Raw genomic sequence first — 26,944 nt, forward strand, 5'->3', positions numbered from 1 at the left:
TGTGGACCAGATCTCCAGTTGGGGTACATATAAGAGGCAACTGATCGATGTTTCAAAAAATAATAATAATAAATAAATAAATAAATAAATAAATAAGATAAAATGGAGTCAGGAAGCCCTGAAGAGAGAGTATTCATGCACTACCATTTGCTAAACCTCATATTCCCCAACAGGAAAAATCTTACTTTACATACCTAGCAGGAATAAAGAATTTCTCCTTGCCCAGCAACAGCACAGCCAATGAGAAACCACCACACTTAGCCAATAAGGAAACATCACCACTCTAAACTCTTGAAACATCACCTCCCATCTTCCTTCTTTCCCCTAGAGCAGCAAGTGGATCTCCTCGACTCTCTGGATTTGCCTATGGTCCACCATAGTTTGCTTGTTCTAAATTGAAATTCCTCTGCTATTTTCAAAGAAACTCATTTTTTTTGCTAGTAAAATCACTGATGCTTTTGTTTAAAGCCAACACTTGCTTGTATGATATTGCCTCTAAGGACAGGGAAAAATTGGAGTCAACTGTGCTCATATACGATGAGGAATAAATGTGTTCATGGAGTAGTAGAAAGAGCATGCGTTTAGAGTCGCACAGACCTCAGCTTGCTGCTCCTTATCTCTGTGACTTTGGCTATCACTTATCCTCTGAGCCCCATTTCCTCATTTATAAAATAATTATACGTACCTTGCAAAGGTGTTTGAGTTAGTGATAATGGATGCAAAGCTCCAACATAGGGCTTGGCACACAGTAGGTACTCAGCAAATTGCTATTTTTATTAATATTTGGTACTATCTAGTTCCTAATTATTTAATTCCCCATCCCCTCACGCTGGATGGCTCAGCTCTGGGCTGGTGTTTAGACCAATCCTGGCCTCAGTGTCAATCCCTGTGGCTGCTGGGTGTCTTGCTCTCCTGTTTCTGCTTTGATACCTGGAGCTCAGCCCTGCTCCCCAATGTGCTTGAGTATAGGTGCTCAGTCCAGTACCAAGGTCTCTCTTTGGGACCCTCCTGTCAAACCTCCCAATGCTCACAGTCCTTCCTCTATAAGGAGGATCAAGGACAACACTCCTACTCATGAAACCAGTCCAGTAATGCGATCTTAATACAAGCTAACAAGCCTCCCTCGTTCTACTGCCTGGATTTCCAAGTATCACCTGTTCTGGACTTCCAGGCCTTGTCCCTCACCAGTTGGGGTGTTCCAGGTGGTTGGAGCTAGATTTTTCCTCACCTGGCTTGGAAAGTATGTCCTGCCTTATGGACTATACCTTTCTCCCACACCTGTTCTCCAAATGCCTGTTCCAATACAGCTATCAGGTCTGATTCCTGGGTGCTGTTCATTCTCCTGTTTGTCTTGGAAAACATATCAGAATAGTAAAACTGTCTCACTTAAGGCTTTAACTGAGGATCACATTGAGATGTGTAAAATCTGGTTAAGCCCTTGACCTTGTAAGTTGTAATGAAGCCTGCAAATATCAGGATTAAAGTACCCTGAGGATGCAGAAGAATCCTTCCTTTTGTAGAACCTTGAATTAACCTGAAGTGTTTATATTTTTAGCTGCTCTTATCAATAATATTTCACTGAAAACAATTTCAGTTTAGGTGGTAGATTAGTGGTTTAATACCTTGAACTCTTAAACACAGCTGTCAGTTGGCTATTGACTACATTCGAGGCTAACACGTAATAAGAAGCAGGCATAGCTGGTACTGTTTTGTCAACATTTCCCTGAGGTACACCCAGCTCACACCTACCAAGTCACTGGGCTTGGTCACCCTTTCTACTTGGCATCTGGAGAAATTTCAAGTACCGTGTGTTGTTATGAAGAATTATTTTGTTTTGTTTTGTTTTTTAACTCTTCTACCTACCTGTTGACAATAATATAAGTTCAAAGAAGATAATTAAGAAGAAAATTTTATATAATAAAATAATGCATGTCCACTTTAGAACTTAGCAAAATAGAATGAAGTATAAAGAACTAAAATCACCATCTATCCGCATTTAGAGATAAGCATATAAGCACTGCAGACATTTGTATGCTAATTATAAAAATAACTGTATATAATATATGTGTGTTAGGAAAAGTGTTTTGAGGGAAAAGTAACAATAACAGTAATCACTTTATAAGCACTTTCTATGTGCCAGCTTCTGTACTAAGTGCTTTAATATGTATTAACTTAGTAAACAAGCTGATTGATTCCAACCAGGCAGGCTTTCCGGAGTGTTGGTTCTTACCCAACACATAACATAAAGAAAACGGAGGCTACTCCCAACCCCTTGATTTAGAGGACCACTTTTAACATGTTACATTTCAAGAAACTAATTTCAAAACTCATCAGAAAGTATATTACCTTGTGACTCAAGGAGCAGGAAAGATATTAGACATAATGTATCAATGTCAATAACATTAATTCTTTGCATAGGGTGTTTCTTCAAAGTTTAACATTTTTACTCACAAGCAGAGTGATGGCACAACTAACCTTTTGTCCATTCCTTTATTCCTTAATGCATTCGATCTATTATACTGAGCACCAGTGACTAATGGAGAAAATCTAAATAAAGAGGGAAATAAAGACAGGACAAGAGCTGCACCTAAACAAGCTGGGGTTGAAGACACCTCTGAGGCAAACTTTTTGATGCCACAAATTAAAATTAGCCCCTTGGGGACTAGTCTTCCACTGAGTACTGCAGTAGTGATCTCACTGGTCTACCAGCACTCACTCGAGCATGCAATAACCCACATTGTATGTAAAGCAGCCAGAGTCTCCTTCTAAAACACAAATTTGGGTGTGCCACCTCTGTAGGTAAAGAAAGACAAGCTCCTTACCTGGCCACCCAGAGCCTGTGAGTCACTTTGGGCTGCATGCACTGGTTCCATGGGTGCCTTGTCCTCCTATGCCCTCCTTTCCCAGCAGCCTTTGCTGTGCCCTCTGCCTGCATCACTGTCTATGATGCTGCTTTTGTGTTCTTGGCAGGGCAGACATTTCCTCAGAAGAAACTTTCCCAACTGCCCTGAATAGGCCAAATTCCCATCCAGTAGGAATGTAAGGTACTGCACACCTCTCCTTGTTAGCACAGGTCACAATCCTAGTTTTGGATTTTTTTAAAGATTTTATTTATTTATTTTTAGAGAGGGAAGGGAGGGAGAAAGAGAGAGAGAGAGAAACATCAATGTGCGGTTGTTGGGGGTCATAGCCTGCAACCCAGGCATGTACCCTGACTGGGAATCAAACCTGCGACACTTTGGTTTGCAGCCCATGCTCAATCCCCCGAGCTATGCCAGCCAGGGCTACAATCCTAGTTTTACATTGATATGTTTGGCCATCTGTTTGACATCTGTCTCCCTGACTAGGGTGTGAACCCTGTGAGAACAGGCTCCATGCCACCATCGGATCCCCAAGGTCTAATACATCTCCTGGCCTAGAGTTGGCACCCAAAGAGTAAATGAATGACTGAAGAAACCTCTACTGGAAAGTTTACTAGCTGCTATTTTTAAAATAAGTTGTCTATTTGAACTACTATGTAATCGATGTGATAACATTAATAACAGCAACACTAAGGAAAAATTCAGTCTTTGAGACAGATTGAGCAGTAAACTGATTCTACTGCCCAGCAGGGAACAGAAAACTAGCCCAGACAGGGAGGTGCTCAGCTCTGTTGACTGGTGTCTTGAGGAATGGAAGCTACACCTGTTTTTTACTCCAAATCAACAAATGATCTGTAGTTTAATTGGCTTCACAACTGGCTAAACCAAATGATACAATTAAGTCACAGCAAGCAGTGACCATTTTACCATCAATGTGTTCTCTGCTGGTTTTAACCTATATTTTGAGAAAAACAATTGCCATTCTTTCTTCTGGAGTCCTGACCGCTTGTGGCTTTGAAATTTCTCTTGCCCTCCAAAGCTCAGAGTTCTGCAGACTCTTCCTTTGAGGACTTGAGGCAGGAGACAGCATAGGAAGAACTCTTGAGACTGCAATATTGTTACTGGTCAGCATATAGCACCCTGGTTACCAGGAAACACATTTTACCATTCAGGTAGAATAATTAGTAAACCGAAGCAGGGAGGAGGAAGGAGACAAGTCTCACACACTAACTTAGCAGTCCTGAGCCTGGTCTGATAATATCACCAGGTGTTCCAACATCACAAGAACCACTATGTTAGCAAGAAAGAAGGGAAGTCCTTGAAATTCTATGTAGCATTTCCACTACCTGGGAAAGAAAGCCTTGAAACTGTGCTTTCATCCCAAGACCTGAATGTGGGAGAGGGTCCTTGGTGCCCAAAGAAAGAGCCCATAAAACAACTTTAGTTAATTGCCTACCCCTGGTCACTATCTGTTTTATGAGGAAGTCCCTGATGCTTACGAAAGAGCCCATAAATAACTTTGGAAAGAGCCCCAATTTTAATTAACTGCCTCCTGTCACATATTTGTTTTACAACAAGATGAACAGATGGAGTCTGCAGCAAGATAAGGATTCAGGCTAACAAACCCCCACGCATACCTAAGTTTGGGTGGTCACATTCTCCCAGGAAAGCTGGCACCGCATTTTCCCGTTAATCAATATGTAACTTTTTTTTTCTCCTATCCCACCAACTATATAAGTCCTCAGAAAAAAGGACTCTCTCTCTTGGGGGCTCAGGGTGCTCTTGGCTCTCAGGCCATTGGGCCTCTGGCCACCCAGCCTCAGGCTGCCCGGGGACTTGCCACCCTGGTCTTCAGCCACTCTTGCTTTTGTCACCCTGCTTTACCCTGAGACTTTGCCTTTTACCCCCTACTCTAGCCAGTCCTGTTCTCTTCCATGGGAACAGGCCACTAATAAACTGATTACATACTACTAGATTTCCTGATATGTAATTCTTTACATGCATCAGCAAGAAGAACCAGGTCTCTCCCATCAACAGACTCACCCCAAAATGCTGTTTTCTTACTCTTACCTGGTTGCACTCATCTGTAAAATGAAGTCAAAGATGTCTCCCTCAAAGAATTATTATGTGAATTATTAATTCAAGGTAGGAAGATAGTAAGTACATAGTATACTTAATAAAGGCCACTTAGATGTTATTGAAAATGTTGTTATTGATTCCAATAATAAAATTATTTGTTTGTTTGTGGACCAGTATGCCAGACCCCATTAGGTTGTGCTGTGCTAGTAAAGACTATTCCCATTTCTACATTGATCCTCTAAAGCAGAACAGGAAAGATATCTTATGGAGATATCTCCCTAAACAAGTTTTTCTTCATTATATTAAATGAAGGCATGCCTTCAATACCATAAAATTCAAGGCCAAGGTTCTGGGAAATTCCTTTGATGAACATCTTGTGAAAATAAAGCCTTAGAATAGTGGAGTCCATAAAGCATGGGATTTGGTAAGAGCTCTTGGTTCTTCTCAGCATCTAACCTTGATTTCTTACAAGCTATGTGATCTTCTCACAGTCTCAACTTCCTCATCTGTAACATGGCAGTGATCATATTAGCTATTGCCAGGTAATTGTAAGGACTACAAGAGAAAGGTTTCATAGGAACTGTAAACTCCCAAATAAACTGAGTAACTATTAGTTGTGTATACAATAATAGCAGTTGTATATACAATAACAAAAATAAATGGGCCTAGTTCTCCATAGAAACACAACTGTAACAGGGTGCAGCCAAGAGGGGAGCCCCAAACAGGGATTTGTAATAGGTCCAGAAGATCTTGGAGATAATTGGCTCCACACCCCAGGGCCACACCGGCCCAGAATGCTGGCAGCTGTGGCCAATTGTGAGAGGAGCCAGAAATGGGGCTGCAGAGGAAGATTGGCACTGGGATTTAAACTGAGGCACAGCAGACATTGGGTGTCTCTCTCTTTTTGGGACCACACATCTGTTTAGGACCACGCAGCTTTAGTGTCTTGGTTGGGACCACGAGGCTTGGGTGAGAGTCAGAACCACAAGGATTTGGAAGTGTTTCATTTTGCCACGTGGAGGATGCTGGGAGGACTATGTGCATTTGTGGGGAACTTTAGTTCATGTTATTTCAAATAAATAATAAATTCCTTTCCTTTTCACTGATCTCTGGTATTAAGAGACATCTTTCCTCAGGCGGCGGGCAAAATGAACCAGTAGGTGTGGGGGAGGAACCCCTGGAGAAAAAGGGGGGTCTTTTATATCATTCAGCCCCCCCCCTGCACTCTGTTCTATAACACAACCATATTGTCTATACCTGTTGGCAGTAAGTTGGTCATAGGCACCTAATAAAGCTCAACATATTAAGTATTATGGGACCAAAAACACAAATGTAAAAGATGCCCATTATGAGGTTTAAAACCATAACATTGGCGTATTTTGAGATAACATAACATCTCTAGTCAACCAGAAAGGAGTTCATGAGTATAATGCATGTGAGACAGGACAATAAGAAGCTGGGAAAACTTCTGGGCAAGTGGAACAGGGAAACTGAGACAAGGAAATTAAACAAGCCCAAACAGTTTGAGCAATTAACAGCCAGTTGGTGAATCACAATCATTTTCTCCCCTAACCAAGGACACTTGAGGGTAATGGTTTATCCTCTCCCCCTGAACCAGAGAATACGTGGCCTCCCTGGTAATAAACCACAGGTGTCTGAAAAGAGAGGAATGCTAATGCAATTGGAGACACAACTCCAGAACAAAGGGAACCAGCTTGGGAAGAAGCTGCAGGACTTCACTTTCAGCTCCCCCTCCCGAAAGTAACATCATGTCTGCACTCCCCCTAGGTATTTCCCCCTCCTAAATCCCCACATTTCCCCTATATAAACTTGCTTCTGAAAGCTCAGGGTAAGGTAGATGTTAGGGTTTTACCTGTAACCTTCTCAGGTTGCTGGCCTCTGATGTTAATAAAAGTGCGATTATAATCCAATCTCATCTTTGCTTTTTGGCTGAGCAATTACAGGACACATGAGGCCCCAACTCAGTTGCCCTATGATTTCAATTTCTGGTGACACTGCCACTGGGATGGCCACTGGGATGGCCACTGGGATGGCAAGATTTGGGTTCTCTGGTTAGGGGACCAGGGGACGTCCTGGAGGCTGCCTGGACAGGGAACCCCCAACCCAAGCCAAGATCTCCAGCAACTGCCTGGCGATTTTTCCAAGGGAGATCTTGGGTTCTGGAACCCCAGTGCTTCCCATCACCTCACCTTTCAGTATGAGATTGGATTTGTGCTCAGAAAGCCCGTCTGGCTTAAGACCTTTGTCCATCTGGTAGTCTATGGCGCAAATCTGGGCTAAATCGACATCATACTGGGCTTTCTGTAACAAATATCTGGTAACCACTTTCTCTGAGGAAATGACAGACTCCCAGACTGGGCTAGTCCCTGGTGTGGACGATCAGGAGTCCCTGCCCCACCACTTGGATTCTTTGGTTCTGTAGGATCAATAGGCATTGCTTGGCAGTAGGCAAGGCTCAGAGACAAGAAAAATCCCAGTTCCCCAGTGCAGGATTTTGTTGGAACGCTCTTCTGGCTTTGGGATATGTGCTTTGGGTGTTGTGTGCTTTAGTTGTTGCATACTGCTTTTTAATTGTCTGTTGTGTTTCTCTGTTCCTTCGTGGGAGGAAATCAGTATTTGTGGTAGAGCTCTCCTCTGTCTCTGTTGTCTGTCTGAAATGAAAAGTGTGTGAGATAAGATTCCTAGGCTAGTCACAGTCCTTCCTTTTAGAGGAGTACTCGTTTGTTTGAACTTTATCTTTTGCTTTACATTTTGTTTCTGTTTCTGTTTTGAAAAGGAGCAGCTTGGTCTTAATCCTAAAAAAGTCCATTAGGTCACATTTTAGCTGACTGGTAACTAACAGCTGTAAGTCAATGGCTAATTAGGATTGCTTTACCAAAGATCTGGTAAACAGAATAAACATAATATTCCAAAGTCTTTGGTGACTTGGAACTTTGTAGTTTTGTTGAGTTAAATTGACAGGGGACTTAAGAATTGGAAATTTTTAAGTTTAAGTAAATAGTTATAAGCCTAGCAAGTAATGTCTATGTTAAAGCTTTTGTTTCAGAAACTACAGATAAGGCCCATCCTGGCTCCTGGGAAAACAGCTGACCTCCTGGGGCACTGCTAGAGATTACCGCCTGGGGACAAGTAGAGGCATCTGGGCCTTTGTGTTCCAGGTTGAGACAGATGACCTCCTGCCCCTGGGGACAGCTAACTGCTCAGGACAGAAATGTTGCAACTTCTTTCACCTAATCCTCCCTGAATCTTAAGGCCCTCGCCGCACCTTGTTTATTCCCTGCTATAAAAACATTGGCCTGGAAAGAAAAGACATGATGGTCTGTTAGTGTATGAACCCGCCATCTTCTCAAATCACCTGCCATCTGAATAAAGTGCCCACAAAGATTCAATTGCTGTCATTGCTTATTGGGTTTGGTAGTGACAGGCAGCCCGAATTCTGGGGTCTTTTCCAGTTTCATATTTTGGTGACTCCGTGCCGTGACAGACTTTGGGACTCTCTGGTAAGTCTGGGTATTTGGTGGGGAGTCCCATTGGCTGCCTGGGCTGAGAGACCCTGGGGGTTTGGATTCAGAGAATCCTAAGCAGCTGCCAAGTGATTTCACTTGGGGATTCTCCCCATCACTCCCCACCCCCCGCACTTCTTGTCATTTGTCACATTTGATTGAATTGTTGTGCTTTCTGGTTCAGGTTAATATCCCGGGTCATGACTTAGGTCATCTGGTAAAGGTACCTTTCTGGGTTACAGAGTTCAGTCTGAGAAAAATGATGTCCAATTTGGTTTGGGTATCCTCTGTCTGAAGGAGCTCTGTCTGGAAAAGGACGTCTTTTGATATGGTTTGGGTACCTGTTGTTTGGTGCTCTGTCTGGTAGAATGGGGGGAAAAGCCTCCCTTCTTGGAAACAGCCCTTTGGGGCCAGTTCTGGCTAATTGGTCGACTTATGAGCATATATCTAGAGCGTGTGTGGTTTTGTTGTAATATTGTTCTGCTTGTGTCCTGTATAATTTAGACTCAGGAGAGCACTGGTCACTGAATGGGTCTTTAAATTACTGTATTACACTGTAACTAGAGTTGTTTTTCCAAAAATCGGGGAAGTGGGACAAAATGCCTTACCTATAAGATTTTTGAATTTACATAAAAAAGAGGCAGAATTAAAAGGAAATAAGTTAATGGCTCAGAGAAAAGGGAATTTGCCTGTGAAAGACAGAAGCTCCAAGGAGAGAGACCAGGAGGATCTAGATGGTATGACTACTGCAAGATGGTCAGAGTTCTCACAGCCCCAGGGGATCTATTCAGATGAGGGAAGTATGGAAAGGGCCCTTGAACTGGCATCGCCTTCTCGAATCAGTCAAGGAACCAAATTTGGTGGAGGAAAAGCCCTTACCGGGCAGGGCAATACCCTTTTTGGAGATTTCCAGTGGGAGTAGGGCCAGAGGGCCAGCCTGCTGGATATTATTGGGCACATACTCTGTTTTCTACATTGGATCTGTTAAACTGGGAACGCTCAAGCCCTTCTTATAGAGATGATCCTACTAAAATAACTGATTTGGTTACATCAGTTTTTTGCCATTTATCATCCCAATTGGGCAGACATAGGAGCCTTATTGAATTCTTTGCTTCAATAAGGGAGATGAGCAGAGGCTGGTGTTGGATAAGGCAAATTGTTACAGAGAAAACAAGGACGGCCTGGGATGATATACTATTGTTGAAAAAAAAGCCCCCAGGTCCATCATGTCCGCCGCCCGAGGAAAGACGTCTCTCAATGCCAGAGATTCGTGAAAAGGAAAGGAAATGTTTATTTAATGCTATACAAACTTAAAGTAGTGACCTAATGTCTTTACCAAAATATCCTAAAGTCCCTTAAAAGACCCCCACAAACAGACATAGTCCTCCCTTCCTTCCCCCTTTGCCTAGTCCAGAGTACCGTATCTCAGGAAAGGAAATAGAAGTCCATGGCTCAGGCAGTCCTCTGGTTCTTCCCAGTTAGTACTCCATCTCGACTGGGAGACCTCCCTGGGTTCCCGGCACCCTCAGCTGACTTGCCGGAATCTCTGCTAAAACCAGGTGGTGGTTCCCCCTTCTAAAGCTGCGGGGGTCCTCACTCTGGCAAGGGCACGTGGTCCTCTCTCCCAGAGCCACGGGAGAGTCCCCACTCTGTCCAAAGCCACGTGTTTCTCTCTCTCAGGGCCGTGATCCTCTCTGCACTTCCACAGCCACATGGTTCTCTCTCTCAGGGCTGTGCATGGTTCACCCCTCAATGGCTGGTCTGTCTGGGTTTAAATCCCCCGCACCAATTTTCTTCTGCAGCCCCATTTCTGACTCCTCCTACACTTGGGCACACTTGCCAGAACTCATGCCCTTATAGCTTTACTGGACTGCCATCATGAGTCTGGGCAGGTGTGGCCCCAAGTTCTGGAGCCAATCATCTCCAAGCTCCCACGCAGGCGCTGTAACTCGGGGGACCTGCCCCCCAGTTACGTCTTGGTGGGGAAGTTACTTCCATTCCCTTGGCTCTGAGCCTGGCCACAGCTATTTAACATATCTAAGCGACCAGCCAAAGGCTATAGATATGTTAAATGACCACGCCAGAGCTTAGCTGCAAGGCTGTTGCTATGCAAAACAGCTCTCAATGGCCCTGCTCCATTTGTCCCTTCCCCCAACCCACACCTCGGGAGTGAGAGTGAGGACATCCAAAAATCCCCTGGACACCTTGAGTTCTGGACCCCATTTTAAATGCCCATTTGGGTCCCCCCTCTTGGCTGCACCCTGTAACAAAATGAAGAGTCTTAGAGGTTACGTCAAGAAAATCCAGATGGAGCCCTGGTCCTTCACAGGGCAATACCTCTGAACAAGCCCAACTGGGGCCCTAATGGAGATGGCCTTCCTCTCTTAGAGCATTATAAGAGATGCCTCCTTGAGGGAATGGAGAAAGGCATCCCTGAGCAGAAAAGTCTGAGTATGGTGCAGGCCGTGCAACAGAAGTCCACAGAGGACCCCTCCCAACACTAGGAAAGAGTTAAAAAGATTCCTGGGGATGACAAGTGGACTGCTGCATTTGGGTTACAAACTTTGGGCTCATTGCTAAAAAACTGTATGAGGCTCTGAAGAGACCAGATTATAGTTTTTTAGAGTGGACACAGGAGTGCACTCAGGCTTTTGAGTCCCTGAAGGCTCACCTGGCTTCCAAACTGGCCTTGAGGATTCCAAACCTACTGAAGCTCTTTTGTAACTAGAAGACACCGGCATTCGAGCTGCCTGTCACTACCAAATCCAATAAGCAATGACAGTGATTGAATCTTTTATAGGCGCTTTATTCAGATGGCCAGCGATCCAAGAAGATGGTGGGTTCATACCCTAACAAACCATGTTGCCCTTTCTTTCCCAGCCAGATCTTTTATAAGGGGGTTAGGGGAGGGCAAACAAGGTGTCAGCCAAAGCCTTTGAAATTCAACAGTTGCCTCCAAGGGGGAAGGGTAGTTGTTGGGTACTGCCCTGACTGGTATCAGAAGCTGAAGCCCCCGCCTAGGCTAAGGCTAAGGGAACGCCCCTGGAACCGTAAGCCAGCAAGGAGACAAAAGCTTATCTCCCTGGCAGGAATGCTGCTTCTGCTGCTTTATTCATAACTGAACCCCAAAAAGCTTGGTCGGTTAGCCAAAGACGGATAAGATTTCCCATGGGGGGAACAACCTAAGCCAGGCACGATCACTTTGGGAGGCCCCCCCCAAAAGAAGGACTTGGGGGGCTGCAGCAAAAGAGGGTGATGGACCCTCGCTTCTCGGCTTTCACACAGCCTGAGTTCTCATCGTCTGGGAGAAAATCTCCTTATTGCCTTAGTTCCTGTGCTAAGCCTGAAACAATGACAGGGTGGTGCAGCTCTGTGCTGAAAAGGGCAGATTCCCTGGGTGATCAGGCCTAAGGAAGAACATGTAAATTACTGTGAAACCTTCTTTGTTTAGAATGCTCTCAGTTGAATGAGAGGGGTCCAAGGAAGATGTTGGTTCCTCAAAGTCTTACAACTCTTTGACCCTGACTCAATAGACCAGCAGAGTTCCTTGTTTTCTATAGTTCCTTACTTCCCCCTGTTAAGTACTGTACTTTACCTGAATTATTATGCAAAATGAGCTCAATAAAAGCAGGTATGGACGGTAAATCAGGGCGCTCCCCACTAGGGGGGGTGGCCATTTCGTCCCTACTTCCCCACAGAAACTAGTTTGTCTCTGTGCATGTTTGTTTGTTTCTCGCGTGTTTTTTGGCGAGCCATCCACAGCGTTCCGTGGTCACTGCTGGCTGGTGACCCATGCGCAACAGGTAGTCGCTTGCTTCTTCCTGGTCCTGGTCTCCAGACTGAGGTAATCTCCAGCCAGTGACCCAGGAGGTCAACTGCTGAATCCCAGGCACCAGGATGGGCCTTATCTGTAGTTACTGAAACAAAAACTTAACATACATATTACTTGCTAGATTTATGACTATTTACCTTAAGCTAAATTTTCCCAAGTCTTAAACCCCTATCACTTTCAGTGATATATGCATGAGAGGGAGGGTGTTGCCCTAGCATTCCTCACCCAAATGCTTAGTGACATTTGCAGCCCACCACATAATTGTCAAGGAAATTAGATCTCACTTTGTCCAGGGGTGGTCAGCTTGCTTGAGAGTGGCAGCCACCCATGAGCTCTTACAGGAAGTTGAAAAAGTTTTTCTTAGGACAGCCTATACCAGTTATGCACCCCAGCAAGTGTTGAGCCTGCTGGAGCAAAAGGGAAATATGTGGCTCACTGCTGGAAGAATGGGCAGGTACCAAGCCATTCTTCTCAAGAATCCCAATGTCTCCCTCAAAACTGTAAGTAAGTTAAATCTTGCCTCTCTTCTCCTGGAGCCTAACTTGGCTGTGCTAATACATTACTGTGCTGAGGTAACTGATGAAGTATATTCTAGCAAAATTGATTTATAGGACATCCTCTAGAAAAAGCAGACTGGACACTCTATGCAGATGGAAGCAGTTATATGGATAAAAGAAGCAGAGAGGCTGGTGATGCAGTTGTGACTCTTGAAGGAGTAATGGAAGCCAAGGCCTTGCTACCAGGAACCTCTGCTCAAAAAGCTGAACTGATCGCATTGACGAGGGCACTGGAATTGTGGCATGGAAAAAGGGTGAATGTTTGTATCAGCTCAAGAGACTTCTCCCCTACAGGTTTGCTGCATTCCTTTGAGCCTGCAGACAAGGTGCTACTCAAGATTTGGGTGACAGCATCTCCAGAAAGTCAACTAGGAAGAAAGTAGACTGGACCTTGGGACATACTCCTTACCACCCCCACCATGGTGAAGCTGGTGGAAATAAAACCTTGGACTCACCAGACCAGAATAAAGAAATCACTGAAGGAAGACCTGAAAGTCTTCTTTCGAAAACAATAACTTACATTCTTTTCTTTATCTCTTGTTTAACCCCTTGTTATGGATAACTTATTCCTTTTAAACAAGATGAAATATTTAGGTATATTTAGCAAAAATTGTTCTGAATATTTCTGACTTTTTTTTTGCAGGAGGAACTGATGATGAACAAACTTTCACTTCATGTCTTATAGGTGTCTGCACACCTTTGGAAAGTCTTAGAAATTATCCTGTGTTTGAGCATATGGAAAAGAAAATGACTTACTCTGATATTTATAATTGGGGACCAGTGGTAACTATAAAGGACAGGGAAATGTTTTCATTGAAAGTTGCTAATGTAGCACCAGCTAGAGAGTATGCAACTTTTGTCAACTGTACTAAAAACTGTCTTGTGCTCTTAGCAGGTGTAGATGAAATGTACCACCACTGTAACAGGGTGTAGCCAAGAAGAGGGCCCCAAATAGGGATTTGGAATGGGGTCCAGAACTCAAGGTGTCCAGGAAATATTAGAAAAATATATAGGATGTCCTCACCCCTTCCCCCTCACAGGTGTGAGTTGGGGGAAGGGACAAATGGAACAGGAACACGCAGAGCTGTTTTGTACAGCAACAGCTTTGCAGTTTACCTCTGGCATGATCATTTAACATATCTATAACCTTTAACTGGTTGCATAGATATATGTTAAATAGCTGTGGCCATGCTTTGAGCCAGGGGGATGGAAGTGACTTCCACCCAAGATGTAACTGGGGAGCAGCTCCCCCTGGTTACAGAGCCTGTGTGAGAGCTTGGAGAAGACTGGGTCCATGCCATGGGGCCAAACCTACCCAGACTCATGATGACAGCCCAGTAAACCTCAAAGAATACATGAATGCTGGCAGGTGTAACTGGTTGTAGGAGGAGTTGGAAATGGGGATACAGAGGAAGGTTGGTGTGGGGATTTAAACTGAGACTTGGCAGCCATGCGAGGGGAAAACCACGTAGTTTTGGCAGAGTGGGGACCCCCGCAGCTTTGGCAGGAAGAGAACCACGTAGCTTCGGGGTGCTCCCTTTTGCCACGTGGCTTAGGAAGCAGGAGAGACTTTGCCTGGAAGAAAAGGGATGAAAGGACTCTTGCTGGTGGGCCATGAGAAGGTGCCACATGACTTTGGATTAACTGGAGATCCTGGCGGCAACACAGCTGATGGTGCCGGGAGCCTGAATCACAGACTTCTTCTTTTCCTGAGGTACGATACCCCAGACTAGGGCAGAGGAAGAAGGAAGGACTGTGTGAATTTGTGGGTATCCTAAAGGACTTTAATATTTTAATGAAGACATTAGGTCACTACTTTAAGTCTGTATAGCTTTAAATAAATATTTCCTTTCCTTTTCACAAATCTCTGGCACTGAGAGGCATCTTTCCTCTGGTGGCGGGCATAGTGAACCTAGTGGGGGGGTCTTTTCAGTAATAGTATATCCGACCCCCCCTTGGCACTGTTCTGTAACACCACCACTGATGTATCTTATGCTTATGCTCATGTTAAATTGCCCACAGGATGATTTCTGACATGTGGAATGACTGTCTATTCCTATGTTCCAGCAAACAGCTCTGGGGGGCTATGCTCTCTGGGAAGACTGATGATAATTATGCCTCAGAAGCCCCACTTGACCTGGGTTCCATGGGATCTCTCTCTTACACCCAATTATATCAGTGACTTACACTTTTTTAGCCCTGCTAAATATGTGTCTTTAACTATGTTTGTAATGCTAGCCATGGTAACCTATTTGAATGTAGAAACAAGCAGATTAGCCTGCACTATGGCAAAAGCTTTGAATGCCATCTCACGAGCCATCAATGCCATTAGTCAAGAACCAGGATGAGTCAGAGAAGCAGTACTGGAAAATTGTGCAGTTATAGGCTACCTTCTTTTAAGGCATAATCATGGATGTGAAGAATTTAAAGGCCTCTGCTTTTTTAACCTAACCGATTGTTCACAGCTCATAAGCATAAAGTAAAGCAAGTAGATGATGTAGTGCCCAATATAAAACAGAGAGGGATTCTTTGGTATTGACTTGTCTAGACTAACCTCCTGGCTGCCTAGTATACTTGGTCTTTGAGAGGCATTTATTATTTTTATCCTTGTCATTTTCTTCAGTATCATAGTTTGTTGTTGCATACAACGTGCCTCCTTATGTGGGTCTGCAATGAAGTGCATTTCTAAACCCCCCACTGGACAGTCCAATGCTAAGTTACATGCCCAGCAACAAAATGAATACTTCCGTATGAAGCTGATCTCATAGCAATGAGATAGTTTAATACTAATGGTGAGGAGTGATAGGGGACTCAAGATTTGGAAAATTTAACTTAAGGTAAAAAGTTATAAGCCTAGCAAGTAAAGTTAAACCTTTTGTTTCAGAAACTACAGATAAGGCCCATCCTGGCTTCTGGGAAAACAGCTGACCTCCTGGGGCACTGCTAAAGATTACCGCCTGGGGACAAGTTGGAGGCATCTGGGCCTTTGTGTTCCAGGGAAAGCAGACAACCACCACCCCTGGGAACAGCTAACTACTCAGGAGAGGAATGTTGCAGTTTCTTCTACCTGACCCTCTTTGAATTTCCAAACCCCTCACCACACCTTGTTTATTCCCTGCTATAAAAGCGTTGGCCTGGAAAGAAAAGGAAAGATGGTCTGTTAAGGTATGAACCCACCATCCTCTCAGATCACCAGCCATCTGAATAAAGTGCCCATAAAGATTCAATTGCTGTCATTGCTTATTGTGTTTGGTAGTGACAGGCAGCCCAAACTCTGGTGTCTTTTCCAATTTCAAGATCTTGAGAGGAAATTATATAGGTAAGCTGAATAATAAATTTAATTAGATAAATGAATCTAAGTATCAAAAGAAAGCTAATACAGAATTTGTTCAGCTCTTTTTTGGTTTGTTCAGAGGGAAGAGGTTTTTCCTGTACCTGTATAGAAAGCAAAGATTTTCTTTTTTTAAATAGTTATGTGTTGTATTGTGTCGATCAGGTACTTGATTACTCAAAAAAACCAAATTCTTTATTATGAGAACTAAAGTTTTGCTAGCCTGTATTTATGTTTGATACCTTTATGGTCACTTTGGGTAAATAAATAATTTAATATTGTTTCATACTGATATATAATCTTTTTGGCCAAGTATATTTGACAACCTCATCAGGGTTTAAATTTTAAGAGACTTTTTGCCCTGACCTAAAATTAGCATTGGGTCATTTCAATAGGTTCCTGGAATGCCTCAGGGCTTTGTTCTTTCTCCTTATTAAGAAATTTTGAACTCATTAGGACTATTTAATATGCTTAAAGTACATGGGAAACTTTGTCAAATAAAAAATAGTATGTTCTATTTATACACATATATTTTATTACTAAAGTAGATATCTGTTCTTGGGATTATATGAAATCTCTAAGATTCTACAAAGTTCTGATATATTTTCATTTATAATTTTTGTTATTATCTTAAAATGTTGTTGCAGGGAAACAAATTCCTTTGTCAATTGCATTATAATAAAATATGTGACCATGTCATTTTAAGGATTGGTTGTTTTGTTTTGTTTTGTCATTTGGACAAAGCCATTGGTTTACTCTAATGCATTTGTGAGAATACGTTATGTCTTTGGAAAGGTTTGGAAAGGACTCTGACTTATTTTAAATTATATATTTCTGAGAATGAATTTTCAGATCATATCTTTGAATTGAATGAAGATTACTAGTGCTCTATGAGATAATTAGATTTATAGAAATGCTTGCAAATAATCAGGATAAAGAAAATTAATTATGGGACATGATAAACTGAAGATAACTTGGCTCTTATAACTTCATTGGGAAATATTGCTAATTTTTAATTTTTTGTTTTCAAACATAAGAAAACATTTTTTTCTTAAAGCAATTTGGTAAATTGTACTTTCATAAGCAATATTGAAGCATTTATATTTTTTCCTCTACCTGATCCCTTTGGAATTTGGAAACTTTTAATGAGTATTATTATTTCCATGGCAACATGTTCATTTGCATAAATCTAATGGGAATCTGTTATCATCATAACAGGACACATAAAGCCAGTTTCCAGTTGTGGCTGTATTAATCAAGTCTTTGTCCAGAATGTCTGATCAAAAGAAACATGCCCGAATGCTGGGTGTCAGCAAAAAGCTTTAAGGAATAAAGAATGACTTTGAAGCCAATAAAAGCCATTGACCCTCAAAGAAATGGCCTGGTGCATTGCTTATTTAGAAGGTTCGTGGCAGTCCTTCTGACACGGAGCAATCTAATCAGATCTGAGGCAGCAAAGCACATGGAGATCAGCCTATTCCTTGCACAATACTTTCAGTCCAACCAACTTTAACTGCACACCGACCACATGCTAGGCCCAGCTAAAAGCAGGTCAATTCAGGAATGCGTGACACATCATTCCCTGTCTCCCAAGAACCTGCGGCCTAAGCCAGGACTGATGGGCAAGGAGACCATTCCAGTATACCACAGCAGGTGCTGACCAAGGCACATGTGCAGTCATCAACTGTGGCCTTGTTTATGGTAGCACGAAATTAGAAATAAGCTAATTATCCATCAGTTGGGGGTTGGTTAAATAAATAATGGAACAACAATTCAGTGGAATGCTATGTAATTATATATTTAAAATAAAGAGTTTTAAATATATTTTGTTGATTATGCTATTACAGTTGTCCCATTTCCTCCCTTCACTCCCCTCCACCCTGCATACTCTCTCCCACCCATGTTCCCCCCCTTTAGTTCATGTCCATGTGTCATAAGTTCTTTAGCTTCTACATTTCCCATGCTATTCTTGCCCTCCCCTATTTTCTATCTACCATCTTATTCTCCATACCTACCTACTTATTCTCCATACCTTTTTCCCCTCTCTCCTCTTCCCACTCCCCTGTTGATAACCCTCCATGTGATCTCAATTTCTGTGGTTCTGTTCCTGTTCCAGTTGTTTGCTTAGTTTGTTTTTGTTTTAAGTGTGGTTGTTAATAATTGTGAGTTTGCTGTCATTTTACTGTACATGTCTCTTATCTTCTTTTTCTTAGATAAGTCCCTTTAACATTTCATATAATAAGGGCTTGGTGATGATGAACTCCTTTAACTTGACCTTATCTGAAAGCATTTTATCTGCCCTTCCATTCTAAATGAAAACTTTGCTGGACAGAGCAATCTTGAATATAGGTCCTTGCCTTTCATGACTTGGAATACTTCCTTCCACCCCCTTCTTGCCTGGAAGGTCTCTTTTGAGAAATCAGCTGACAGTCTGATGGGATTTCCTTATCTCTTGCTGCTTCTAGGATTCTCTTCTTCATTTTAATCTTGGGTAGTGTAATTATGATGTGCCTTGGTGTGTTCCTCCTTGGGTCCAACTTTTTTGGGACTCTCTGAACTTCCTGGACTTCCTGGAAGTCTGTTTCCTTTGCCAGATTGGGGAAGTTCTGTATTATTTGTTCAAATAACTTTCCCACTTGTTGCTCTTCCTCTTCTCCTTCTGGTACCCCTATGATTCAGATGTTGAAACATTTAAAGATGTCCTGGAGGTTTGTAAGCCTCTCCTCATTTTTCTGAATTCTTGGTTCTTCATTCTTTTCTGCTTGGTTGTGTCTTTCTTCCTCCTGATCTACTCTATTGATTTGAGTCCCAGTTTCCTTCCCATCACTATTGGTTCCCTGTACATTTTCCTTTGTTTCACTTAACATAGCCTTCAATTTTTCATCTAATTTGCAACCAAATTCAACCAGTTCTGTGAGCATCCTGATCACCAGTGCTTTGAACTGTGCATCTGATAAGTTGGCTGTATCTTCGTTCTTAATTGTATTTATTCTGGAGCTTTGATCTGTTCTTTCATTTGGGTCATGTTTTTTGTCTTGACGTGCCTGTTACATAGTGAGGGGCGGAGCCTCAGGTGTTCACCTGGGTGGGATAACCCACGTGACTGTGTGGTGACGTTGTGTGTGGGGGAGGGGTCCAAGAGGGAACAATGCCACTTGCTTCGCTCTGTGCCAGGTTACAGTCCCTTCCACCACTTCCCCCAAGCAAGCTGGGCCCTTCTGGGGCTGATGCCTGTGTGGGTGAGTTTGTGTATGTTCTAGGACACTGTGGGTCTTTCCATGAACTCTCCTGTGAGGCTAGGAGTTTCTCCTGCTGCTGCCTCAACCCCCACAGGTGTTTTCAAACCGTGTTTTGAGGCTTTATTTCCCTGCGCCGGGGCCCTGGGTTGCATGGTCTGTCTGGTTTTCCAGTTTCGCCTGGTTTATCTGCATGCGAATGTAGGCGAATGTGGGACTGTCCAGTCAGCCAGCCGCCTTGTGTGTTGCACCCTGCTCCATAATCACCGCCTTGCTGAGTCTGCCTGCTGCCACCCCGCACCCAGGGTCTACCAGCCACTGCTTTTTTTTTGCTGAGACCCCTCTCTGCCCAGCTGCCCAACTCCGCCCCTCCTACCGGTCTGGATGAATGTGTCTATTTTAACTCCTTGGTTGTCTGACTTCCATACAGGTCAATTGTCTGTTGGTACTGGTTGTTTTTTTGTTTCTAAATTTTTGTTGTCCTTATTTTGGTTGTGCAAGGAGGCACAGTGTGTCTACCTACACCTCCATCTTGACCAGAAGTTTCTAAAATGAAGATCTTTATGTCATGCTCTAGAGTGATCACCGAAATATATTGTTTTTAAAAAGCAGAAGCTGAGCCCTGGCCAGTATGCTCAGTTGGTTGAGCATCATCCCACATACCAAAACATCGCTGGTTCAATGCCTGATCAGGGCACATGCCTAGGCTGCAGGTTTGTTTCCCAGTTGGGGTACGTGCAGGAGGCAACCAATCAATGTTTCTCTCTCTCCCTTTCCCTCTCTTTCAAATGAGAATTTTTTTTAAAAATCTGCAATGCTAAATAAATATATGCAAAAATTAAATAAAATATTTTTAAAAGCAGCAGAATGTTTTATACAACATGCTAACACATGTGGAAAGGAGAAAGGAAGGAAGGGAGGAAGAAAGGACAATATAGAGTATACATATACATGTACGTTTGCTTGTGTACACTGGTCAGCCTTTCAAAGGAGTCGTAAGAAAGGTCATCGGTTATCTCTGAGGAAGGGAATTGGGTGACCAGGCATCAGGGTTAAAAGGAGGCATTTTATTTACTTTCTTGAGTCTTTTGAATTGTTAACCATGTAAATATATTATCCATTAGAAAAATAAGGTCATGAAAAATTAAAATGTAAAAGTGAACATAATATGGTAACTGCACAGGGTATGGAGCCCACAGGAGGTGTCTGTATCCTGGCCTGGGGGCCAGGCCAAGCCTCCTAGGGAATGTGCAGTGTGAACTGAACCTAGAAGGAAGCAGGGAGCTTGGCAGGAAGGGCTCTGAGGCAGCAGAGGTGGTCAGAGCAAAGGTACCGAGGTCTGGGTGGGAGGCGGAGGTGGTGCACCTCGGAGTGAGAGAAGCTGGGCCTGACTGGAGCCAAAATAGTGAAGTGCAAAGTGACAGCAGAGTTGGCAGGGCCAAGCTGTGGCAGGCTTGTGGACTCTGCTCTGATGTTCAGGTTGCATCTGGAAGATGATAAAGAATCACTAAACTCTGGGTTTAAGGGTGGGTTTGAGGAAGATGAGACTGAAAATAGAGAGGCTACTGTTCTTGAAACACAGGCGCATTTAATTCCATCAAACAAAACTGAGCAGGAAATCCAGTCATTTGATATAAATTGACAAAAAACAAAAGACAGTTTCCTAATAACACTTGTTATTGTTTTAATGTTAAACTACTACTGTTTGTTTGCTATTGGTTCATATACTTTAATATGTTTCAGAAGAGAAGGCCTAGAGAAAACTGGAAATGGAGAACATTTCATCAATTAGCTTAATGTCAGGATTGGGAAGATGTCTCTATTGATTTCAGAGGCGGAATACCTTATTAACACATTACTTTTCTGAGGGGCACAGGGTGAGAACCACAGATGTCATCCAGCCCACACCTCCTGCACCACCAAACCCAGGTGACTCAGTGGTTGCTGGAGGAGGGACCATTTGAGCCCAGTGCAAACTTACTATCCTCCCCTCAATCCCTGCAGTAGTGAAGGGTGACTAGATTTGTAACCAAACATAGAGCCAGCTACCTACCATTTGAAAGCCAGTACTTTATCAGACAGTTGCTGTTATAAAGGAAAGTGGTTTTGTTTCAGGTGCCAACAACCTGGAAGATGTGGGGCTCTTGTCTCAAAGTCTATCTCCACCTCTCAGTGCAGGCAGAGGTTTTTTATAAGAAGGGAGAGGGGAATCGAACAAAGAGATCCAGGGGTGGGAGTTGAAAAGTACGTGCAGACGAGTAAGTGAAGGTCTGGTATGCATCATCCTGGTTTAGTCACCTCCGTTTCACTCATCCTGGTTCCATGGCTGAAGGTCAGCAAGTCTCCTAAACTGGGGTACCTGAAGGTCCAGGTTTGTATCTTTTGAAGCTAGTTCCTAGACTTCTTATACAAACATGCTGTTTCTCTACAAGCCTCACATTAGTCACTCATTGTGCACAGAATATGTCAAAAGAATGATGTGTGGATTACAGTTCCCCGCTGTTACCAGTTTAGAGTTACACCTTCAGTTTTTTTGTTTCTTTTTGTTGGCATGTTGATTAAAGCTGGGGACAGTGAAACAAGAAAGGGCCTAGGGTAGAAGAGGCAACAGCAGAGAGCCTCGGCAGAGTTGCTTTGGCTCCCTGGAAATGTCATTGAAAAGAAATGAGCAAGGCAGGGCTGTTACTGGCTCACTGAAAAGTCAGGAAAAGGGACCTTGGAGACAGGTTCAGGGGTTTTGCTGCCTGCTGTTCCCCTGGCTGCAAGTCATATGGGGACCCCCAGAGTTGCTTTAAAAAAAAAAAGTATTTGCCAGAGAGAGGGGCATAGGCATGCCCCAAGGAGGGTACACAAGAACTTCAGTTTCTTGCCTCAGATTTTTTCCTTAATAATTATATAAACTTGGGCAAGTACTTAATCAGTCAGAATTCCAGTTTCCATAGCTATAAAATGGGGATATTTACACCTGCCTTACCTATCTCCCTAATACAAAGGTAAAGCCCTGGCTAATGTGGCTCAGTGGATTGAGTGCTGGCTTGTGAACCAAAGGATCACTGGTTTGAGTTCCAGTCAGGGCACATGCCTGGGTTGTGGGCCAGGTCCCCAATGAGGGGCACATGAGAGGCAACCATACATTGATGTTTCTCTCCCTACCCTTCCCTTCTCTCTAAAAATAAATAAATAAAATCTTAAAAATAAAACAAAGCTATATCACAAGAAGAAACTGAGACAGTGTGTGTGAATGTGCTTTAAGAATAACAAAGCATTTAATAAATTTGTCATTATTAAAAAAAAATATATATATATACTGGTGACTGTCCCAGACACAAAATAGACTAAGTTCATAAACCTGACTCATCAGGTATTCAATAAACAACCCAAAAGAATAAAACAAAACCTTATTTCCAAATAATTTCCCTTTAAATCATGGCTTTGGTTAACGTTCAACACATTATAGATGTTCAGTAAAATACCGTAGATGGACTAATGGTTGTTCATAAGACTAAATAGGATTTTAAGGTTTATATCTAGTTTTGACACTAACTGAAGCAAAGAAATCTGTATATTAAAACTTATATTTAGTCCAAGATAATATACTTAAATAAACTGGTAGCTTCAGAGTGAAAGAAAACATAATGGGATTAAAGAAATGGGTTTCTGAGTCAGAAAGTTCAGACTTCCACTTATTTTGTGCTTTGGGCAAGTGGCCTAATGCCCCAGAACCTGTTTTCTTATCACACTATAAGGTGCATAAAGAGACACTGCCACTTTGCCATACTATTTCCTTCTCCTTTTGCTTTTTATCTTCCTCCCCATTTGTCTCATGAGAACAGAAGGTAAATTAAAGAAGCCTAGTTTTCTAAGCACTTCCCCTTAGAGCCATATAAAGGAGCCCACATGATTTCTGTGTCATGATCCAAGAGGCAATGTGAGCAGGATATATCCACTGCCAGCCACAGTCACCTTGAAGGAGGACTAAAGCTACACATCTGTTCATCTCCCCAGCAACTTCTGCACCTCCCGCAGGGCTGGGCATGGTGCCACTGCTGAGGGTACAGAGGTGGCTGAGTAGGCATGCCCCTGCCCCTCAGAGTTCACAGAAATATGACAAATACATGTTTCAAGTTAAACAATAACTCTTGACCTCTAATGAAGTAGCTTCTGGGAAATAATATCTCTTACAGTAAGGAAGTATTTGAACTTCAAGAATTCCTTCAGTTTCACTTTAGTTTCTTTTTTTTTAATTTTTTCTTCTATTAAATTAAAGTAAAATTAAATATGGAAAGAGAAAAAATGAATAAACCCATGAACAAATATAAAATTGCTAATTTTGAAAAGTGCAATGAAGAAAAAAAGAGTATATGTGAGACAATGACAGGGAATATCACTTCTGCTGGGGGCATCCTAGGGCAGGTTCTCTAGAAGCAGAGCATGAAGTGGGGACATTTGTGCAAGTGACTGAGGGAGTGCTCTCAGCAGAAGCCTGTGAGGGAGAGAGGTCTGGATAGGGAAGGGAGAGAAGCTGGGCAAAGGACCTGAGGGTTCAGGGGAATTCTAGCCTCAGCATAAAACTAAGAAGAGATCAATAATAGAAGAAAGTTTCATATTAGCTATGGATTTAGTAAGACTTTTTAAAAGTATCTTTTTTAAAAAAATATTTTATTTATTTATTTTTAGAGAGGGAAGGGAGGGAGATAGAGATAGAGAGAGAGAGAGAGAGAGAGAGAAACATCAATGTGCGGTTGCTGGGAGTTATGGCCTGCAACCCAGGAATGTACCCTGGCTGGGAGTCGAACTAAAAGTATCTTTATCATTATGCTGGCTGTGTAGGTCAGTCAGTTGGAGCACTGTCCCTGATATGTAAAGGTTGCAGGTTTGATCCCCATCCATGGCACATGCAGGAATCAGCCCATGTGCGCACAGATGGGTGGAACAGCAAACTGATGTCTCTCTCTCTTACTTCCTCTCTTTCTCTAAAATCAATAAATAGCAATCTTTAAAGTTATTTTATCATTAAACTTCTACTTCAGTATAAGTTCTCTACCCAAATTTGGTGCAATCAGTCAGGAATACCGAGGGAGATGGGCATACAGGAGACTCAGGTAAGTATATGCATAATCAAACTGACTTGACCATCTTCTCTTCCTGGAAATCTAAGTTACTTAATTGGCAAATCATCCCCACAGCTTCTTTCTTTTTTAAAAATTATATTTTATTAGTTATGCTGTTATAGTTGTTCCAATTTTTCCCCACTTTGCCCCCTTTCATCCAGAAACCATTACACCCTCAGGCCATCCCAACACCATTATTCATGTCCATGGGTCATTTGTAGAAGTTCCCTGGCTAACTCCATTTCCTATACTGTCCTTACATCCCCAGGACTATTCTGTAACTACCTATTTGTACTTCTTAATCCCCTCACCTCTTCACCCATTCTCCCACACCCCCTCCCATCTCGCAACCATCAAAACACTGCTCTCTGTATCCACGATTCTGTCTTTGTTCTTCTTAGTTTGTTTTTTAGATTCCATTGTTTGTAGACAGGTAATTATTGCCATTTTGTTGATCACAGTTTTGATCTTTTTCTTAGTAAGTCCCTTTAACACTTCATATAATAATGGTTTGGTGATGATGAACTCCTTTAGTTTTTTCCTTGTCTGGGAAGCTCTTTATCTGCACTTCAATTCCGAATTATAGCTTTGCTGGTAAAGCAATTTGGGCTGTAGGTTCTTGCTTTTCATGACTTGAACATTTCTTGCCAGTCCTTTCTAGCCTCCAAAGAGTCTTTTGAGAAATCAGCTGAGAGTCTTATGGGAACTCCTCTGTAGATAATGAACTTCTTTTCTCTTGCTGCTTTTAAGATTCTCTTTATCTGTAACCTTTGGCATTTTAATTACGATGTGTCTGTAATTATGATGGAGTGGGTCTCTTTGCATCCATCTCCTTTGGGATTCTCTGTGCTTCCTGGACTTGCATGTCTATTTCCTTCACCAAATTAGGGAAGTATTCTTTCATTATTTTTTCAAATAGATTCCAATTTCTTGCTCTTTCTCTTCTCCTTCTGGCACCCCTATGATGCAAATGTTGTATTGCTTGAAGTAGTCCCAGAGGCTGCTCACACTATCCTCACTTTTAAAAAAATTTCATAGACTGCAATGAAACCCACACCTTGTTTTTTGGACTTTTTTTCTTCTTATTGTTCTGATTGGTTGTTTCTTTTTGCTTCCTTATATTCCAAATTACTGATTTAATACTTGGCTTCATTCATTCTACTGTTGTTTCCCTGTGAATTGTTCTTTATTTCTATTAGTGTATCCTTTATTTCTGACTAGATCCCTTTTATGGTGTTGAGGTCCTCACTAAGTTCCTTGAGCATCCTTATAACCAGTCTTTTGAACTCTATATCTGATAGATTGCTTATGTCCATTTTGTTTAATTCTTTTTCTGGAGTTCTGATGTGTTCTTTCATTCGGGCCATGTTTTTTTGTCTCCTCATTTTGGCAGCCTCCCTGTGTTCATTTCTATGTATTTGTAGAGCTCTATGACTCCCTGTCTTGGTAGTGTTGCCCAATGTTGTAGGTGTTCTATAGGGCCCAGTGGCACAGCCTCTCCTATTGCTCAAGCTAGGTACTCAAGGTGCACCCTCCATGTGGGCTGAGTACACACTCCTCTTATAGTTGAGCCTTGGTTGCTATTGGCAGAACAATGGGAGGGATTTACCCAGGCCAGTCAGCTGCATGAATTGGCTGTGACCACTGACCACCAACCTCAGTCCTCCATGGAGGAGCAGTTGTGCAGGGTCAGGCTGGTGATGCTCCATTATGGTCTGTTGCTCTCTATTGTGTGCACAGGCTCTGGGGTTTCCCAGGTGATGCAGATCAAGGTCAGCCCCACCTGTGTTCTGCTGCTATTTGTGCTGGCTTGGCGATTCCCAGGGAAAGTGAAGCTGTGAATGTAGACTGGCTGATGCTAGTGCTGGGCCTGAGGAAACTTAGCAAGAGGTACAGGGGCTGGGGGCCAGCTGCAGTCTATTTGATAGGATTTACAAAGTTGAGGTGCATGAGCCAAGACATGCCTTTCCTATGGAAAAGTCACTGTTGACAGTTTGGGTGGGCCTATAATTTAGGCAGGATGGAGTTTCAGGGGATCCCCAGGGTGGGGCCAACACATTAGCCAGGTTGATAGAGTCTCAGATATGGCACCAGACTGCCAGCTCTGCTGATCTCTGAGGGGAGGGTAGCAAAACAGACAATGGCCTCTGCTCTCCTTTCTGTCTGGGAGAAAGCTGTCCCCCAGCTCCCACCCCAATGCCAGATACTTCAGTTCCTCTATGCCACCAGTGCCCTTTAAGCTTTCTACCCCAGTGCTGGAGCTCAGAGGGAGTGAGTCTGTGTAAGTCTGTGTATGGTTTAAGGAGAACTTTTGGTACTCCAGCAGTTTCTTCCATCGACTCATTCCCCACTTGTTTTTGCAGCCAGAAGTCATGAAGATGTAACTTCCTGGCACTGGAAGCCTGGGCTAGCA

At 42.8% G+C, this 26,944-nt stretch overlaps 1 long non-coding RNA gene across 1 annotated transcript; it reads left to right on the forward strand.

Annotated features, from left to right (window-relative positions):
• The first annotated feature begins 545 nt into the window (after positions 1 to 545).
• LOC118497096 lies at positions 546 to 13,318 on the forward strand. The gene is made up of 3 exons (XR_004899648.1): positions 546 to 561; positions 6,784 to 6,789; positions 13,148 to 13,318. It is a non-coding gene; the product is annotated as an uncharacterized LOC118497096 (long non-coding RNA).
• The last annotated feature ends 13,626 nt before the right edge of the window (positions 13,319 to 26,944 follow it).

Source organism: Phyllostomus discolor, chromosome 10, assembly GCF_004126475.2.
Source record: "Phyllostomus discolor isolate MPI-MPIP mPhyDis1 chromosome 10, mPhyDis1.pri.v3, whole genome shotgun sequence".
NCBI lineage: Eukaryota > Metazoa > Chordata > Mammalia > Chiroptera > Phyllostomidae > Phyllostomus > Phyllostomus discolor.